At 44.7% G+C, this 21,015-nt stretch overlaps 1 long non-coding RNA gene across 1 annotated transcript in view; it reads right to left on the bottom strand.

Annotated features, from left to right (window-relative positions):
* Positions 1-16,600, bottom strand: part of LOC146776150 (uncharacterized) — a 92,328-nt gene extending 75,728 nt beyond the window's left edge. The window contains exon 1 of the long non-coding RNA XR_014972266.1: positions 16,472-16,600. This is a non-coding gene — a long non-coding RNA (uncharacterized LOC146776150). The remainder of the gene's footprint in view (positions 1-16,471) is intronic.
* Positions 16,601-21,015: the final 4,415 nt, after the last annotated feature.

Genomic DNA, 21,015 nt, shown 5'->3' with positions numbered 1-21,015 from the left:
TATTGTGCCAAATCCGTCAGTGATTTTGTATCAGATTCCACATGATGCTGAGTGGTACACAGTGATTGATTTGTGTCATGCTTTCTTTTCAATTCCATTGCATCATGACAGCCAGCCGATTTTTGCATTTAGGTTTGGCCAGCGTATTTTAGCATGGTGTCGTATCCCACAGGGGTATACGGAGAGTCCTTCGATATTCAATCAGTTATTGAAAAAGTCATTAGAGAGTTTGATTATGCCTGAAAACTCAGTACTAGTGCAATATATTGATGACCTACTTGTGGCATCAAAGACACGTGAAGCTTGTGAAGTAGATACCATAGCTTTACTGAATCATCTGGCAGATGGAGGGTTAAAGGTATCTCCAGCTAAATTGCAATTTTGTAAGAAAGAGGTGCATTATCTTGGACATAATATTGAAAAAGGTCTGAGAAAAGTGACTGATGACAGGATTAGAATTATCAGAGAAATGAAAGCCACGAAGACCCAGAGGGAAGTGAGAATGTTCCTGGGAATGGTGGGTTATTGTCGTCAGTGGATAATTAATTTCTCGCTGATAGCAAAGCCACTGATTAAGCTGACAAAAAGTGATATGACAGATCCATTGGAACTAGATGGAGAACAAATGGCAGCATTTGAGGAGCTGAAGAGCAGAATGTGTGAAGCCCCTGCTTTGGGTATGCCAGACTATGAGAAAGAGTTTGAATTGTACTGCAGTGAGAGGAATGGATGTGCACTTTCAGTGTTAATCCAGAAGCATGGATTACTGAGAAGGCCTATTGCGTACTTCTCATCGACACTTGACCCTGTAGCTGTGGGTTTACCAGGTTGTCTAAAATCTGTGGCTGCAACATGCAGAAGTCTGGAACAGAGTGAGGGAATCATAATGGGATATCCTGTAAGGGTATTCGTACCTCATAATGTGGCAATTCTTTTGACAAGAAGCAGAACTCAGTACATGTCACATAGTCGGCTGACTAAATATGAGAAAGTCATTCTGGGAGCATCAAATGTGACTCTGGAGAGATGTGTGAATGTGAATCCAGCGACATTGTTGCCGGATATTGAAAATGTGGGTGTGAAGACAGAAGATGATCACAATTGTTTGGATGTGCTGGATTACTGTACAAAACCGAGACCAGACATAAGGGATCTTCCCTTACTTGAGAGTGATCATGTGCTGTTTGTAGATGGATCATGCCTGAGTAATGATGAGGGTGTGCTGAGTGCAGCATATGCAGTGTGCAAAGTTTCAGAAGTGATGGAAGCATCACCATTGAAAGGAGTGAAATCTGCACAAGCTGCAGAATTGGTGGCATTGACGAAAGCTTGTGAAATTGGGAAAGATCTGAGAGTGACTGTGATGACTGATAGTCAGTATGGATTTGGAGTTGTGCATGATTTTGGCCAACTTTGGCTACAGAGAGGTTTCTTGACGTCGAGTGGGACTCCAATAAAGAATGCTGAAGTGATTGGAAAATTGCTTGAGGCGATACAGCTGCCTAAAGAATTAGCAGTTGTGAAATGTGCTGCTCATGGACAAGGAGATGATTTTGTGACTGTTGGCAACAGATTTGCTAACGACATTGCACAATATTGTGCTAAGAACAATCACTCGATTAATAGGGAACGAGAAGGAGAAATGTCTTTTTGTTCTGTGATGTTTACTAATGTCCTAGAAACGTGGGATGAAGTGAAACAGTTGCAGGATGAGGCAGGAAAGGAAGAAAAGAAAGACTGGATCAAGGCAGGTTGTGCCCCAAGAGAAACAGACCATGTTTGGGTTTATAGAGATGGCAGACCAGTCATGCCTAATTCCATGTTGTCGACAATGGCAAGGATGTATCATGGCCAGGGACATTTGGGAAGGGATGCGATGATCAGGTCTTTTAAACAGACTTGGTACAATGCAAAGTTCAGGACAATTGCAGAGAGCATCTGTCAGAGATGTTTGATTTGCCAGCAATTTAACACTGGGAAAAAGACAGTGGTGAGTCTAGGAACAATAGGTAGAGAAGGTGGTCCTTTCACGAGAATGCAGGTAGATTTCATTGAAATGCCCCAAGTGAACAGACTAAGGTATGTTCTGGTGGTAGTCTGTTTGTTCTCAAGATGGGTGGAGGCCTATCCGACTAGGAGAAATGATGGAATAACAGTGGCAAAGTTACTGTTAACAGAGTTGATTCCTAGGTATGGGTTTCCAGTAACGATTGAGTCTGATAGAGGTGGACACTTCTATAATGAGCTCATGAGTTTGATTTGTGAAGCATTGGGCATACAGCAAAAGCTACATTGTGCATACAGGCCAGAGGCTTCTGGTGTGGTTGAGCAGATAAATGGCACAATCAAGAACAGGATTGGTAAGATGTGTTTAGCCACTGGAATGAAATGGCCTGATGTCTTGCCTCTAGTGCTAATGACTATTAGATCTACTCCAGATAGAACTACTGGGTTGAGTCCGCACGAAATTTTGATGGGACGCGCAATGCGACATGCATATGTGCCTGTCAATAAGTTGATGACAATAACTGATGACATGATTTTGGATTACTGTAAAGGCCTGGCTGACGCAGTTCATTCTGTGTTTCACCAGGTTGGAGAAGAAGCTACCACACTTGAGAAGAAGCAAGCTCATGATCTGAGTCCAGGGGACTGGGTGAGGATTAAAGTACACAGAAGAAGAAATTGCTTGGTTCCAAGGTGGGGAAGACCAAGACAAGTTATTTTGACTACGACAACTGCAGTGAAGTGTGCTGGTGTGAAAAACTGGGTACATGCGAGTCATACTCTGAGAGTTCCAAACCCAAAGGATGGGACTGGCAAGGAGTATTTTGAAGAATCAGATTCCAGTGATGATGAAGACCCAGAACCAGTAAGAAAAAATCAAAGTTCAGGAAAAGAAGCAGAAAAGACTTCAAGAGAACCATTGAGAGTCTCAGAAGGGAGATCAGATTCTGTAAGAGAGCCTGAAGTTCCAAAAAGCAGTGGGGGAAAAAGAAGAGAAAAGAGTAATTCCACAGAGACTCCTGAATCAGAGGAGGAGATTGAAGAACCACTTGAGATTATACCTGAAGAAGTAGGGTCAGAAGAAGATAGAGAGGGACAGATTGCGGAAGACCCCCGAGGAGGTGTAGGGAACATTCCTGATAAGCTAGGTGAAGGGACAAGTAGACAGCAAGAAGATTGCGTGTCGGAGACTCGAGGAGGGAAAGAAGTAGGGAAGTCTCAAACAGTGGTGAAAAAGACTGTGGAGCGAAAGAAAACTGCTGAAGAACGAGAGGCATTTGAAACAGAATCGGATGAAAGTGAGAATGAAAAATCAGAAGGTCGAGTTCTGAGAAAGAGAACTTGGATTGGAGAAAGAAATAATACAGAAACAAGATCGAAAAAGGTTGTAAGAGGAGATTTTTGGCCTAACAACAGAGTGAAGAGGCTGAGATACAGACTGATAAGAGCAAATACATCGAAAGCTGAACAAGTGAATGAGGTGTCGAGTCAAAACGAAGTAAAAAGAAAGGAGCAAAAGGAGTCAAGAGAACCTGAGGAGATAAAGAGAATTAGAAGACCCAACCAAAAGTACAGATCACCGGAATGGTCTTATGTGGCACTGTCTGAAGGAGGAGAAGAAGAAGAAACAGTGAATCAAGACAATCCGGAGGGGATCTTGAGAAAAGTGGTTGAGGAAAAGGAAAAATCTGTTGGAATCTTAAAAGTTATCCTGACTGACATTAGAGAAGAGTCGGATGCACAGGATGTTGTTGATGATCTGATACAATTTGATGATGCTGAAGAAGAAGGAGTGAAAAGTGATGAATATCCAAATTGAGTGAACTGAAGAAATCACTTGGAGAAAAGTGAAAAGGAGAAAGTCTGAAATTCAGCTGTTTGAAGTAATCCAGAAATAAAGAGTAATACAGTAGTGGAGTAGTAGAGGCTAAGTCAAAAGACACGGTCAAAGTAGTAAAATGGCTAACATAGAGAATAATCAAAGTAGATGTGCCTTCTTGAGAAGATGGTGTAAAATGTGCTGTTGCTGTACTGGATTATTAATGCTACTATGGGGTGTTTTAGCTTTATTAGTTACATTTAGAGTTACAATAGGTACATTTGAAATACATACTGAGAATGAGACTAATGTAGAGAAGAGTTCACAAAAAGTAGTTCCAACTAGAATTAGTAATATTTACATGCATAAAGATAGGTCAATTAATGATTTTTCTAGCAATGTTTTTTCGAAATTGTTGTATGAATATTTGAAGACAATGGAAGTGAGGGATTGCTATGTTTGTATGCAATTACCTGCATCCGTTTCAGAGGGTGTTACTTATCACCATTTACCAGCTACGTATGGAATTTCTTGTAGTGTGTTGAGTAGTGTTTTTTATTTGCTAGGGAAAATAGATTATAAGATGTCTAACAAAGATAGTATTTTTGGGCAATTGCCTATGAATGAAAAGCTGAATCCAGCTAAAGAAGCTAACATTTTTGGTGAGATTTTTATTGAAAAAGAAGAATTAACATTAGATTACATTTTTAAGAATAATTTAACTTGCAGTTTGAAAGAAGAGGAGAAAGCTTTCCTAAACATGGTGGAGGAAAGGAGATTGAGCATGCATGAAAAGGCAGGGAAATACAAAGTGAGTGAGACAATTTGGGACATTGAGATGGGAAAAGAATTGAGAAATGGAGCTAGTCCAACTTTAGCTTTAGATGCACCACAGAAGGGTAAGCTGTGCATAACAAGAAGGAAATCCCAATATGATACATACTTTGTTGGGACTAGTGAGTGTCATGATACATACTTCATTGCGACAGGATGGGGTTTTAGAGGAGGAGAGGATCCAGTTTTCCCAGGAGTGTATTATGTTTGTGGGAATAAGGCTTATTACAAGTTGCCTGACCATTGGTATGGCACGTGTTATGTGGGCCTGGTCTTTCCAAAGATTTTTCATATAGATAGAATAGAAGATGTAGAACATATTAATTTACTAACACGTTTTAAGAGAGAAACTTGGTCAGAAATAGTGGGTGACATTTTTGGAGCTTTAATTCCAGCAGTGGGAATTTCTTTGAATGCATATGGAATTCGGAAACTGTCAACAGTGGTGGATCGCTTATCGACAAATACCGCTGGAGGGTTTGTTTTGGTGAATACGGAATTGATTGCCGTACGTGCCATGTCTATGCAAAATCGACTTGCCCTTGATATTCTATTAGCCAAGGAGGGTGGGGTCTGTGGAATATTGAAAGTTCAACATTGTTGCACTTACATTCCAGACGAAAGCAAAGACCTGAAGGTCTATATCAAAAATATTACTGATTTGCATGAAGAATTAGTACCACTGAAAGCTGAGAGTATTTGGACTAAAATAGCTAATAAAATAGTTGCTGTTAAGAGTTTTATTGCAAAGATAGGTAGTACTATTATAGGTAAGATATTGTTTCCTTTGACTTGTATAATTGTTGCTTTATTGATACTAAGATTGGTGTGTTTGTGTTGTAAAAACAGGGGAGGGAAAAAGAAATTAATTAAAAGAAATAATGAAAAGAGAAATAAAAGGTTGAAAAGAGATCCACAAGAAATAGAATTAGAAGAATTGAGGGAGAGTGTTTATTTGGAGACAAAGAGGGATGATGAAAGGGAGTCTGGTGTCTAGTGTTGTCAAAAAGAAAAAGACATTTCCAGTTTCTCCTAAAAATTGGGACTTAAATTTTACTAATTTTTTTTTGGGTTGTTTATTTGGTGATAATATCACCAAAGGGGGGATTGCTGGAGCAGAGTTTTCTGTTGAAAATCTATTGGGTTTTTTAAGCTCTGGTTTGTCTATTGTCGAAAGAAATTAAAAATTATTAATTCATAATTACTAAATATTTGTTTTGTGTAAATGTTCTAATTAACCAATAAGAAATAACAAGAGAAAACTACACGTGGGGAAGCATTTGTGTCGTTTAGTAATAATGTGCATGTTTATTAATAAATGTTGCTGAGTGCTGTTTATTTTAAAGCACGAAAACGCTTTTTAAATGTTATGTACTAAGGCTTTTCTTGTGTTGCAAAGGCTAGATAATTACATACACATAAGGGTATTAGTGGGGTTAACACTGTTTAATCACTATGCTGTGGTAACATTGTTTTTGTCTCTTTTTATTAAGATGATACGTTCTGGCCTAGTAAAAAATGGCTACCGTTTAAAGCCTAAATTTGAGTGCTGAAACTTTGATGAGAAGGCCTTGCTGAACATGGTCGAGAGTCATCTGACCACAGTCTTCGCCTGGTTAAAAGTTTTCCGTGAGGACAGCAGCTCTGGGCAGACATCCAAATGTCCTTGGAAGACAAAGGAGCCTCAATGAACATTATGATCATCATGCTGGTTCCGAGGAAATATGAAAATGGAAAAGAAACATTTCAAGATTTAGTTCCGTCTTCCGTCTTTTTATTTTTGTGATTTTTCTGAGCGGAGATTTTCCAAATGTAGCGATGCTACATCCTTTCCTGCTCGCTTTGCTCAGCGGTTCAGCGGATATCGAAAACATTTTATGTTGCCTTCTATTGTTTGATTCATTATAAATATTGTTAGCTTAGAGAGGGTTCGTTCGTTGCATTTTGGATTCTGAGGCCACTTCTTTCCGAACTTGCGTTGGTGAGGATCGATGCTGTGAGGACGGTGATCTAAGAGACTTCTATTGAGAGACCTGTCCTGATGACCCATTTATGACATTTAGCTAGAATAGGTAACTATGAGAATAATGTTTTATTTTGATTGCTTTTCTATTTGAACTAATTTTAGATAAAGAATCATAATTTTAAATACAGTGTTGGTTATTATTTCTTGTCAATTATTGAGTACTCTATTTTGATTATTGTTGATTATTATTGGTTAAATCATGACTCGAGACAGTGTCAATTAGGTCTTATCGACCATAAGTGTAGATGCAGGGTGTTTAGAAGGTTTCTTTCCACAGGTTCAGTGCTAATGGAGTAATCTGAGTGTATGTTAGTGAAATGGGCCCAAGCGTATGATGAGTGTATGTGCGTGTATCTGTGAATTTACTCTATCCGTGGAAGTAGGGAGAATTTGTACACCCCAATCTGCACCACAATACCCCTCCCATGGGGATGCATAGTTGTCTAGACTACTGCTTTTTCACAGCAGGTAAAGGAAGTTTCCTTATCTGATCATTTCCCACTCCTGCTGTGCCTGGGGAAAGGCTACACTCGCCCGTGGTACTGCTATGGCACTTGCGCATAGAGGCACTGATGGACCTACACTTTGTGGCTACAATGAGGGAGAAACTCTCCCACTATTTCCATGAAAACTGGGGCAGCTCAAGCAGCAAGGACCATGAATGGGATGCGATGAAGGTAGTAATAAGAGGGATCTGTGTTAAAACCTTGTATGGCATCAGACAGCAACTAGAACGAGATCTGGCCTGTAGAGAATCCCAATTACTGGATATGGAGTGGGCGCAACACTCTCCTCCGCAAAAACTTGAGAAATGGTGTTGCACCCATAGAGAAGTTTTAGATGATTGGTGCAGATTGGAAAAACACACTTACATGGCACACCAACCAGACAGGCACCATGTTGGCAGGATTGGTGAGACGGCAGGAGTCCCGAGAACCAATACTGGTGCTACATGACATTAGCAGCACTTTAGTCACCTCCCAGCTTGCGATTAATAAAGTATTTTGGGCCCACATCTGTGAGGGATTCGCGGAACGTGGGGTAGGGGGCAAATGTCCATTGAACGGCCTTTCTTGGTGAGATAGAACTCCCTCAGTTAGGAATAGAGGAGAATGCAATTCTTGAAGAGCCCATTACAAGTGAAGAGCTTCTGGCACTAATGCAACAGCAGAAACCTGGAAAAACACCAGGAGACAATGGCCTCTCGGATGAATTTTACCACAAGTATGCTGATGTGGTAGTTGATAAATACCTATCAAAAAGTGCCACAGCAGGGGTGACTCCCTGACACCATGTGCGAGGCCCTCATAATATTGTTGCTGAAACCGGGAAAGGACCTGATGAAGGTGTCATCCTACAGACTGCTCTCGCTCATTAATGTGGAAATCAAAATACTGAGTCGAATTCTGGCATCGCAGCTGCTCCCATATTTCCCGACACTGATACATTAAGATCATTTGAGTTTTATCCTGCAGAGAAGCACCATGGTATGTTATGTTATGTTATATTATCAGGGTTTTATAGCGTGCACAGATACTCAAAAGATTGTCCCAGCACGAGCCCAAGAGTCAGCAGGAAGGGGGAGAGAAGAGTGAAAAAACAAAAGCACAGAACTAACTCAGTTGAAAAGGAAGGTTTTTAGTTTCTTCCTAAATTGGGTAGAGTTTTGTAAGCTGCACAAGTCAAAAGGGAGGGAGTTCCATGTCATCGCTGCTAAAAAGGCCAGGGAACTTCCGCCCTTTCTTTTCAAGCAGAATCTAGGGATTGTGGCCATAAGCATGTTAGAGGAATGCAAGTGTCTGCTAGGAATGTAGAACTGAAAGCGTTTCCTGAGATAGAGGGGGCCATACTCATAGAACGCAGCATGAGCGTCACCAGGGCATTAAAAGTGACCCTTGCCTTCACCGGTAACCAGTGCAGATTGCGTAGATGTTGCCTGACACTGGTACGTTTGGGGAGGTCAAGAAGCAGATGGGCAGCGTCATTTTGTGCCACCTGAAGTCCATTAGGTAGCAGGGAAGGCCTGCATACAGTGCGTTCACGTAATCAATGCGGGAGGTAACAAGAGCTCGGACGACTGTTTCTTTTGCTGCTAGGGGCAAGGGGGGCAGAATGTTTTTGAGAAGCTTCAGGATGCCGAAGCAGGTGCCTGTCAATGTACTGATTTGGTTGCAGAAACTAAGCTTTTCGTCGAACCAAATCCCAAGATTTATTAGTGAGAGCTCCGAAGGTAAGAGCCTGGGAGACTCCTCCGGCCAAAAAGTATGCCAGACCTGAGGGGGAGTAAAATCTCGGTTTTATCTTCATTACATTTCAGCTGAGTGCACATAAGCCAATTGAACACCGCAGCCAGGCAAGTTTTAACATGGGCAGTGGATGTCTCTTGTTTTTTCCAAGTGAACAAGAGCTGAGTGTTGTCAGCATAAGCAACAACTTTAGCTCCTAGTTCCTCTGCCAGCTGAATGAGAGGAGTCATGTACACATTGAACAAAAGTGGACTCAGTACGAACCCTTTGCGGGACCCCTTTCAAAAGGGCTTGGGAAGTGGACTTGAAAGGGGGGATCCATACTTGTTGAGTTCTGCCTTCTAAAAAAGATACATGACACCTTATTTCTGCAGGCAGGCTAAAAGGAGTGAATGGGGGACAGTATCAAAAGCAGCAGAGAGGTCCAAAAGGACCAGGGCTGCCCTGCCCCTCGCATCCACAGTCTCGCGGATGGCTTCCGTGATTTCCACCAAAGCTGACTCTGTGCTGTAAGAGGCTCTGAATCCAGATTGAGCTGGATGCAGAAGGCCATGCTGTTCAATGAAGGTGGTCAACTGCTTATTAACCATTTTCTCACATACTTTGGCAATAGCAGGGAACAGAGAGATAGGGCGATAACTGGCCGGGAGGTTGGGGTCCAAAGTCGTCTTTTTCATAAGAGGAATAAGCAGTGCCTGTTTCCACTCAGTGGGAACTGAGGCCAATGTCAGTGAGGCTCTGATCAACTGATTAAGGAGAGGGTTGATAACAGCAGTGTCAGGATGTGTCAGCAGCGCAAAACAAGTAATGCCACTAACCTCTTAAATCTGCCAGCGGGGTCGAAGGTTTGCAGAGGAGCCCCCCTACTCCCCTGAGCGTAACCTCCCACAGAGTAATGATACACTGCTATGCAAGGGAACACTCCGGGGAAAAGGGAAGTGGATAAAACAACAAACGATACTGCTTGGATGGTGTCTTCTTATGCCTGTCTGGTCTAGTATTTTGGTATATCTTCAGAAGCCACCCCACAGGTAAGTACTGCATGCGAAAGAAAAGAAAGATGTGTAAGAGGTAGCACATGGATTAGCATACATACCACTGGTATGGAACACACAACTGTTTTGCATACTCACAAACACTTATGCAGCAATTTCCAGAAAGTGAAACATGAAATGATAATCCATTGAGAAACCACATATGTCAGGGAGACAGTGAGAAGCAGGAAATGAAGGTGGTCTCAGAATCAAAGAAAGTACTTGGTTAATGGAAACAAATGTCACGATCAAATATACATTGCTAAAGCAATAGTTAGCAGATTTTGTAATACTGTCGCACTCCTGCAGAAAGCATGTAAATATTCTTAAAAGTCTTTGTGACACCACAAATGATATAGGCACAGGCTGTTCACATCACAGCTATAATCGTGCTCATTCCGCTGTTGCCAAAACACAGCGTATTGAGCAGGGAGAAAAACCGCCCATGCACTCCCACTGTTCCAAACAACGGAGTGGGGCTGAAATGAGCAAAGTCATGGTGAAAAACTGCCCACGCACTCCCACTGTTCCAAACAACGGAGTCGGCCTGAAATGAGCAAGTCACGTATGCTCCTGCGCTTCCCTCCCGACTTCGGTATTACGATACCTGACAATGGAGTCTTTACTGATGCAGGGAAGGACGAAAAACACCAGGGAGGTCTGCTTCTCCGACAGGTTCAGGATAGCGAGCTGGCAGCATTCCCGCTTTGGCGAGATGGTGACCCGGAACCTTTCCCCGAACGAAGACTTCAAATCCGGATACAAACAGGATTGTCAAGCCCGGACCCCTGGAAGGGGAGGGACTTTTTAGAAATGTATTTCGAGGTGGTGCCTGATTCTCATGTGTCCCAAGGAATTCTGGGACATGTAGTTCACCAGGCGTCAACTGCCTAATGGTGACGCCATTTTCCCAACAGACATAGCATCATACACACAGGGGAAGGAAGCCTTATGTGTGGATGCAATTAACCCCTTCATTCCAAGCCCCCGCTGAGTGATCGCGACAGAACCCCCTCTCAAGTACCAACCTCTTGGCGGTCGCCCAAGCTTACCCAGATGCAGGGTGTGAAAGCGTTCCAAAAAAAGAGGACAGTAGAGGTTGTGCACAGGTTCCCAGGTTCTATCTTCAACCCCAAACCCTTTCCAATCCACCAGATACTGCACCCGTCCCTCACTAGTCGGGAGTACAGAAGCTCCCATACCTCATATTCAGTCTGACCATCAATTTCCAAGGGCAGGGGTCTCGCCTGTAATCTCGTGCTCGCTAGACAGGGACGGAGCAGTGACACGTGAAAGACAGAGTGTATGTGTCATGACTGGGGCAAGGACAACTTCATGGCAACGGGATTGATTACTTCCTCAACACTATAGGGGCCTACGTACTTAGGTTTCAGTTTGTTTACCCCCTTGAGATGCAGATTCTTGGTGGCCAGCCACACCTTATCACCCACATGGTAAACGGGTTCTGGAGCCCGCTTCCTATCAGCGAAATGTTTCTGCGCTTCTTGTGCCGTAGCCAAATGATGTTTGGCGTTGATTAACACTGCTTTGAGATGGGCATGGTGTTAATGTATAGTAGGGTGATTGGAAACTATAGGCCATTCGAAATGAAGCATGTTCGAATTGGGCCCATTCAGGCAAAAAGAATGGAGAGCAGCCCAATGTAGAATGTTGCACATTATTGTAGGCAAATTCTGCCACCCAGATTAACGTGTACCAATCCGTGGCATTCTGCAGGGTAAAGCAGCGTAGGTACTGTTCCAACGTCTGGTTGAGACATTCTGTCTTTCCATCCATCTGAGGATGGTAACTGGTGGACATCTGGCTTCCACCCTCATGATTTTGCATAGAGCCCTCCAGAAGCAAGAGATAAACTGAGTTCCATGGTCTGTGATGAGAACACAAGGAATTCCATGAGCCCACACTATGTGCTGGAGGAAGACGACAGCCAATTCAGAAGAGGTGGGCAGACGTTTTAATGGAATAAAGTGCCCCATCTTTGACAGGTGGTGCACTACAACCAGGATAGTGGTATACCCTTCACTGGGGGGCATTTCCACAATGAAATTTATAGACACGGTGTGCCAAGGGCGAGGAGGAATGGGTAATGGACGTAACAACCCGGTAGGTTTCATGTGACTGGAATTCCCTTGTGCACATACGGCACAGTTCCTCAAGTACTCCCTGGCATCTTTCCATAACGTGGGCCACCAGAAAGTACTCTCAATGCAGGAAATGGTTTTGTACTTCCCCAAATGCCCTCCCAGCGTCGAATCATGAGCCCAGGCCAGTACTTGTAGTTGCAAGGCAGTACCCAGTGTATATATTGCATGATAATGGTACAGTAGGTTCCAGTTTTCTGGTCGGTGTTCAGGGTCTTCTTGTTTACAGGCCAGAACATCCACGTCTGCCAAGGACACCTTTACGTCCTCTATGAAGTCTTGTGATGTAATCAGGGTGATGTAATCAGGGTGGAATGCTGTTTCTGGGAGGATCGAGGGTGGCTCAGGTATATCATTCTGTACATTCCCTTTAGGTTCTTCGATACGGGAGAGGGCATCTGCCTTTCCGTTTTGGGGACCAGGCCGATACTTAATAATGAAATCAAAATCAGAGAAAAAGAGGGACCATCGCAATTGACGTGGCGCTGGGGCTCTGGCAGTTTTTAGAAATAACAGATTGCGGTGGTCCGTTTATATATCAACAGTGTGATGCGCTCCTAGTAAATAATGCCTCCACTCCTCACAGGCCCTTTTTATGGCTAGCAACTCCTTGTCGGTGATGGAATAGTTCCCTTCACAGGGGGTGAGTTTATTCGAGAAGTAAGCCACGGGATACAGCTGTGTCTGAATGTTGTTGCTAAAAAACACCCCCTAAGGCATACTGAGAGGCATCCGTCTTGACGACAAAGAGCAGTTGTGAGTCAGGATGTCGTAAGATGGGAGCCTGAGTGAATCGTTCTTTCAGAGTTCAGAACGACCGGTCTGCTTCATCTCTCCATACAAAAAGAGCATTCTTTCTCAACAAGCTGGTTATAGGATGTATGATCTTGGAGAAATCTTTGATGAAGCACCGGTAGAAGTTAGCGAAACCCAGGAAGCTCTGTACAGATTTAACGTTAAGAGGAGCCTTCCACTGCGTAATCCCTTTCACCTGCCAGTATCCATCTGAAATCCTTGCTCGTTTATTACATAACCCAGGAATCTGACTTCTTTGACATGGAAGAGGCATTTCTCCAGCGTGGCGTATAATGAATGTTTTTGGAGTCTGTCCAACACTGCCTTCTCATGGGTAACATGTCCTTGGGGGGTTGATGAATAGATGAGCATGTCATCGATATAGACATTACAGAATTTTGCCAGGAAACCACGGAGTACTTCGTGCATAAAATACTAGAAGGCGGCAGGGGCGATGCACAGCCCGAAGGCCATCACTTGGTATTTGTATAATCCGAATTTAGTTCGGAAAGCCATCTTCCACTCATTGCCTCTTTTTACTCTTACCAGATGATAAGCGACACACAAATCCAGTTTAGTGAAGAGTCGAGCACCCTTGAGCTGGTCCAGAAGTACCGGTGTGAGTGGTAGAGGGTACTGGTTTTTAACAGTGACCCTGTTGACAGCTCTGTAGTCTATACAGGTCCTAAGATCGTCACAATCCTTTTTGGTAATAAAGAAGAGAGGGCAAGAGGCTGGTGACGAGGAATGCCTAATAAAGCCGGATGCAAGATTTTCTTTCACGTAGTCTTTCAGGTATTGTGACTCTGGCTCGGCGAGGGCATAGACACTACTACATGGGATCGCAGCTCCTGGCATCAAATCAATGCGACAATAGTACGTTCTGTGAGGCAGCAACTGGGTGGCTTTCTGCTTGTCGAACACTGGTTGGTATTCTTCATAGATCCCAGGCAACGTAGTGGAACAGCAATACAGGAATTCCTAACACCCGGTTGCCAAAAGACCAACTTGCGTACCACGGATTCCTTCCTGACGAACGTGTTGCTTGGTGCAATGCTCTCTACAGAAGCTGGAACTCAAGGAGACAGTGAGGGCTGCCCACCGGATGACAGGATCATGTATGGTTAACCATGGCATGCCTAGGAAAAGACGGAAATGTGGGGCATCTATGAGGTCGAATTGAATTGTCTCTAAGGGATCATCTCCGAACTGCATAACCATGGGAATGGTATGATATCTCACTGGTCCTGAAGTGAGTGCTATCCCATCAACTACTTTCACGGGTTCGGGGGACTCCTTTTTCTCACACGGAACACCAATTTTCTGAGCGTACTTCTGGTCTATAAAGTTTCCAGTCGCTCCAGAGTCCAGTAAGGCATTCATCTTTAGGGTTCTTTCTTCTGTAATCCATTATGTGGCATCTACGTTCAGATGGGCGATGGCAGTTTGTATAGTATTGGCTATTATTGAAGAGATCGTTTCTTGTTGGCCACCCGAGCCAGAGACCTCGTTCTGACTTGGGCTCTTCAGTTTTCTGTCGCATCCGGTCTCTCTGATTGTTGAAGTATTGCAGCTTGCATCCGTTAGGTGCTTGTCCTTTCCGAAAGTTTAGCCGGGGCGCAGCATTCTTCAATGAAGTGCCCGCTCTTCCCACAATACAGACACAACTTCAGTTTCTGTCTCTTTTCTTTTTCTTCAGCTGCAAGGGGACCCCGTATTCTGCCGATCTGCATGGGTTCGGTTCCTTCTGCTGTTCCGGCATGTTCTTCGGTAGTGAGTTTAGGCCTTGGGAGGTAAAAACGATTCTCACCTCGAGATCGGTCCCCTTTTTGTTCTTGTAGCCGGTGATCCAATTGTACTGTGAGATCAATCACCTCCTCGCAGGTCTGGGGTAACTGAATCACCTGAGACAGGACATCTTTTAATTCCCCGTGCAGTCCTGGTAAAACAGAGTGGTGAATTTCTCGTGGGACCAATCGGTTTCACTAGGAGTCTGTTAAATGTCGTTATGTAAGTTAATAAATCCTGGGATCCCTGTCTGAGGGTTATTAACTCCCTATCCAGAGCCATAACATGTGATTTGCGGTCAAAAAGTTTCCTCATTTCGAGACAAAAAGCTGTAAAGGTGTGCAGGATGGGATCATCTCTTTCGATCAGCGGAATAGTCCAACTCGCCGCATTACCCCCCATATAGGACATCACAAAAGCTGTTTTGGCGTGTTCCTCCTGGAACATCACAGGTTTGCATAGGAAGTGTAACTGACATTGGCTCAGAAAAACTACGAATTTCTTTGGAGCCCCACAAAAGCGTTCAGGTGGCACTAAATGGAACCCTGTATTCTGTATTACTTGGATGGTGGGAGTAGGCTCTGTAGAATGCGGGGATGCTTGTGCTGCAGAAAAGATCCCTGTATCCTGCACTTTATCAGTAGAGGGTGTATGCATAGTATGTACCCTTTGATGTAGGACCCCGATCCTGTACTGTCGGGTTTACCCTTACGGGACAGACCTGCTACTTCTCTACGTAATGTACCCATCTCCTTCTGTAATTCTTGGTTTTCTGATTGGAAGGTTTGAACCTCCACCTGGAGAGATGCAATGCTCTCCAGGAGAGAGGACAAAACCATGTTGGTATCCATCGTGCTGGATGGGCAACAGTCTTGGACTTGGCAATCTGTCAGGATATGTCAGCAGCGCAAAACAAGTAATGCCACTAACCTCTTAAATCTGCCAGCGGGGACGAAGGATTGCAGAGGAACCCCCCTACTCCCCTGAGCGTAACCTCCCACAGAGTAATGATACACTGCTATGCAAGTGAACACTCCTGGGAAAAGGGAAGTGGATAAAACAACAAATGATGCTGCTGGGATGGTGTCTTCCTATGCGTAAGTCTGGTAAAGGATTTCTGTATGTCTTCAGAATCCGCCCCACAGGTAAGTACTGCATGCGTAAGAAAATAAAGATGTGTAAGAGGTAGCACAGGGATTAGCATACATACTACTGGTATGGAACACACAACTGTTTTGCATACTCACAAACACTTATGCAGTAATTCCCAGAAAGCAAAACATGAAATGATAATCCATTGAGAAACCACATATGTCAGGGAGACAGTGAGACGCAGGAAATGAAGGTGGTCTCAGAATCAAAGAAAGTACTTGGTTAATGGAAACAAATTTCACAATCAAACATACATTGATAAAGCAATAGTTAGCGTCATTTGTAATACTGTCACACTTCTGCAGAAAGCATGTAAATATTCTTAAAAGTCTTCGTGACACCACAAATGATATAGGCATAGGCTGTTCACATCACAGCTATAATCGTGCTCATTCCGCTGTTGCCAAAACACAGCGTATTGAGCATGGAGAAAAACCACCCACGCACTCCCACTGTTCCGAACAACGGAGTCGGGCTGAAATGAGCAAAGTCATGGTGAAAAACTGCCCACGCACTCCCGTTGTTCCAAACAACGGAATCGGGCTGGGCTGAACTGAGCAAGTCACGTATGCTCCTGCGCTTCCCTCCTGACTTTGGTATTACGATACCTGGCAATTAAGTCTTTACTGATGCGGGGAAGGACGAAGAACACCAGGGAGGTCTGCTTCTCCAACGGGCTCAGGGTAGCCAGCCAACAGCTTTCCAGCTTCGGAGAGATGGTGACTCGGAACCCTTCCGTGAACAAAGACTTCAAATTTGGATACGAGCAGGATTGTCAAGCCCCGTCCCCAGGAAGGGGAAGGGCTTTAAAGAAACAGATTTTGAGGTGGTGCCTGATGCTCATTCTGGCCATGCGTCCCAAGGGATTCTGGGACACGTAGTTTACCAGGCGCCAACTGCCTGATGGTGGCGCCATTTTCACAACAGACATAGCATCATACACACAGGGAAAGGACACCTTATGTGTGGATGCAATTAACCCCTTCATTACCAGCCCCCGCTGAGTGACCGCGACAAGCAGCCACGCTAGTTATAAGTTTGGCAGGACAGGGATCATTAGGGGGGAGCCTGATTTAAGAGAGGATAGAGCACCTAAGGAGTCCGTCAGTGATATAGCATCAACAGTGGAAAAGGTGACTTTAGCAGGAGAAGTAATGAGTTGGACATGAGGTACTACAGTGGCTTGGGCATCCTGGCTACCGAACGCCAATTGAAGCGCCCTGACTTTATTAATAAAGAAATTAGAAAGCTCATCAAACCAAGTGGGAGAAGAGGCATGGGCAGTGCTCATAGCTTTAAGGGCTACATAATTTTTCACAATATTAAACAATTCTTTAGCGTTATTGCCAGACCGGACAACACAATCAGTATAGTAGGAGCATTTTGCTAGTATGATAGCAGCATAGTATGATTTGAGGGATGTTTTCAATGCATTTTTGGCCTCTATATTATAGTTCTGCCTCCATTTACTTTCCAGCCTTTTACAATGCTGTTTCTGTAATTTAAGCTCAGGCGAAAACCAGGGATTGAACAGTGGCGCGTTCCGGCCTTTGGGTCTAACTTGCAGAGTGAGATCAACCACCACTTTCTCAATCCATCTATTAAAACATGAAAGAGCAAGACTGAAATCCGCAGGAAGCTGAGGCTGACAATCATCCAAGGCTTGACAGAAAGCAGCCGGCTCTATTTTATGGGTCGCCTTACCCGTGCCCGCCCCACAGGGCCTAGATGAATAAGTCACCCTGACAATATGCCAAGAGAAAGCATGTACAATCTTCTCAGAATGTCCCATCACATCCATGCCACGCACTTTCATGAGGGTCCCTAAGCTATGGTATTCCTTGATATTAAACAAGTGTTCAAATCTGTTGCGTGGGAGTACCTCTGTTGTGTGCTAGAGAAGGTGGGTCTTGGCCCCAGATACATAGTTTGAATTAATCTGCTGTATGCAGAAATGGGCACCAGGGTGAGGATGGGTGGTATGGCATCTGTTAGACCTGGCATCTTTTGGTGTGTTTCCCCTATCTTTTTGCCTTCTGACCTCCTGTTTTTGATGGTATGCTGGACTTCGTTTTTGTTGGTTTAGTGTCTCTGCACACTTTTGCACTGCTATTCAGTGCTAAAGTGCAAGTGCTCTAACTGTAAATTGTGTTATGATTGGTTTTCCATGATTGGCATATTTGATTTACTAGTAAGCCCCTAGTGCAGTGCACTGTGTGTGCCCAGGGCCTGTAAATCAAATGCTACTAGTGGGCTTGCAGCGCTGGTTATGCTACCCACACAAGTAACCTTACCAAGGTGTTTCAGACCTGCCCCTGCAGTGTCTGCACTCAGTTTTTACTGCCATTTCAACCTTGCAAGTGACCCCACTTGCCAGGCCCCAACCTTCTCTTTACTTACAGGTAAGGCACCTCTCGGGTAGGCGTAAGGTACCCCCATGGGCAGGATACAGTGTATGTGAAATGTAAGACATGTACTGGTGTGATTTACATGTCCTGATAGTATAATACTGTGTATTTCGTTTTTCACAATTGAAAGGCTGTCTGTCCCATAGGCTATAATGGGTGATACCTTGTAACATCTTACAAGTGTAACTTTCCATTGGGACAAGGTAGAGGAATGGAGTTTAGGCTTCCTAAACTCAGAATTTCAAAATTCATCTTTTAGTGAAGATGATTTTTAGGTCTCGCCTACGCAGCGCGTCTGCGCTGCTTAGGAAAAGACCTTTAGAAATCGATGCAGCTTAGCAGGCAAAAATGTGCACGCATTGCATTGCTTGTAATAACAACGCATGCACTTTTTGGTGATTCCCTTGCGGGAGCGAGCTTTGGCGCCATGTGCTAACAATTATCGCTCCTGGCGCTGCTGGCTCCCGCAAGGGAAACGCTTTCACTTTTTCCGCCACTTGTTCTGACTGGTTTTTATATAATTATTTGACGCGCCTGTACCCGTTTGGTTACGCGCTGGACTGGGTGGAACAGGAAGTTTCCCTGTAGGCCTGGAAGACTTACTTATTTTGTCCTTGCCACTCATTTAACGTTATCACTTACCGATTGTAAAGTCTCGGATCCTCTCTGTTCTACCCTTGTTCGGCACTTTTAAAAAGTGGGCATTTTCTTGCTTAACCATCCTGTGTGCCTTTGCCTGGCTGTGTATTCCCTGTCTAGGTTGATAGTGACAGGAGCTCACAATAGAAAGACACAAGGGGGAGGTTGATGTGTGTCCTGCTTTTCCTGGGTGACTCATAGCTAGGCTGAATAGACTTGGCTGTTTTTAAAGTATTGGGAGGAGTTGTTGCTTGCACCTGAATGGACTGTGGCTGCCTTTCACAAAGCTGTCTCCCCCCTCCTGGAGTGAACCTGGCCTGAGCCAGGCAGACCTGGTTTATGTATGCCAGAATGTATGCCAGAGGAACTTTGTTAGTACCAACTTCAAAGGGAAATATGGTATAAATATTGGGGCTCTGACCCCAGGATTTGGGAACTTTTTGGGATTAAGGAACCTGCCAAGAAGAAGAGCTGGAGAAGCTGTGTGGATAAACTACCCCTTTGCTGTGTGCTTTGCTGTGTTACCCTTGAGTAGCTGCTTCTGTCTTGGGCAGTGAAAGGACTGCTCCAACTTCTTTTTCTGAGTATCTCCAATAGCTTTAGGTAGAGATTGTCCCCTGTTCAAGAAGTCTATGGAACAGCAAAGACTTTGCCTTCCTCTGGGTACCTGCATCTGAAACTGTGTGTTTCAGATGCCACAGAGGGAAAAAGCGTCATGATACCGTCAGCTATGCCGCTGCCAGCTCCGTTACCTTAAGGCACCACAGAGGGCACCACCGCGCCTCGCACCGCAACCCTGGTCTCACCCACGACGCCGTCGGCCGCTGCCACCAAGCCGCTGCTTGCACTGTGATCTGTGGGCACCACACTCCACACTGCTGCCCTGGTCTCACTGACGCCGCTACTGCACGCTGACATCAACGCCGCGGCATGCAGCATGGTTTGGGGGCACCGCTTGTAAATTACAAGATGTACCATCCCGTCCCACACCGCAGTCTTGGACCACTGACGCCAGCACCATCGACTCTAGATCATCCACTGATGCCACTGCTTGCACAGCGACCTGGGGGCCCCACACACTCCTTTGTCTCATCTCGCACCGCAGCCTAGGGTCTACTGACAAAAGTGCTCCAGGAATAAGGACGCCGCTGCTTGCACCGCAACGTGGATTTTTTCATTACATTTCTTTTAGCAAAAGGCACCTTGGACAAGCCAAAATCAAAGACTAAAACTTGGCACAGGTTAGGTGAGGCACCGCAAAAACAAAGAGATGCATTGTTTCCTTACTCTCAGGGGAGATGATGCGGCAGTTCCTTACTGCCCGGGGAAGTGATGCGTCAGTTCCTTACTGCGATGGGAGGTGATGCCTCGGTTCCTTACTGCTGCACAGGGGAGGTGATGTGTCGGTTCCTTTCTGGAAGGGGAAGTGATGCGTAGATCTCCAAACATGCCGCCTCGGTTCCTTACTGCTGGGCAATGTTGATGAAGAGACAGCATCAAAGTACGATGAGTCAAAAATCCAGACGCACTGTGTAGATGCGCCGATGGTGGAGCAGGTGCTGCTCCAATTTCACAGATGTGAAGCAGGTGATGCATTCGGAGCAGGTGCCATGGATGTCGTTGCCATAGTACTCGGGACATGGGCTGCGGTGACTTTTTCAGCCGCACTGCAAACATTGCGTCAATTCTTCAGCTGCACCATGACGATGTGGCGATTTTTCAGCTACACTGTGGTGTTGCGTCGAGAAAAAGGCCGCTAAGAGTCGATGCATGGATTTTCTTCCTCCGATCACCAAATTCCACTACCAAGGGCCCAGGAACTAGACCACTTGGCAAGTCAGGGCTCTTAGCGGAAGAGCCCAGGCACTGGTAGGTGAAGTCTTTGATGGCCCTGAGACTTCTTAACAGGAGGCAAGCATGCATAAACCCTTGGAGAACCTTGAAAGCAGGATGTAGAAAGCAAAGTCCAGTCCTTTCTGTCCCAGGACAGAAGCACCAAGCAGCAGACCAGCACAACAAAGCAACAAGCTTTGTCAGTCCCTCCTACAGCATCCAGCTCTTTTTCCTGGCAGAATGTCCTTTAGTCTATAAGTGTTCTAATTTGA

Source organism: Triturus cristatus, chromosome 12 (assembly GCF_964204655.1).
Source record: "Triturus cristatus chromosome 12, aTriCri1.1, whole genome shotgun sequence".
Taxonomy (NCBI): domain Eukaryota; kingdom Metazoa; phylum Chordata; class Amphibia; order Caudata; family Salamandridae; genus Triturus; species Triturus cristatus.
This window is presented reverse-complemented; position numbering and strand designations above follow the sequence as displayed.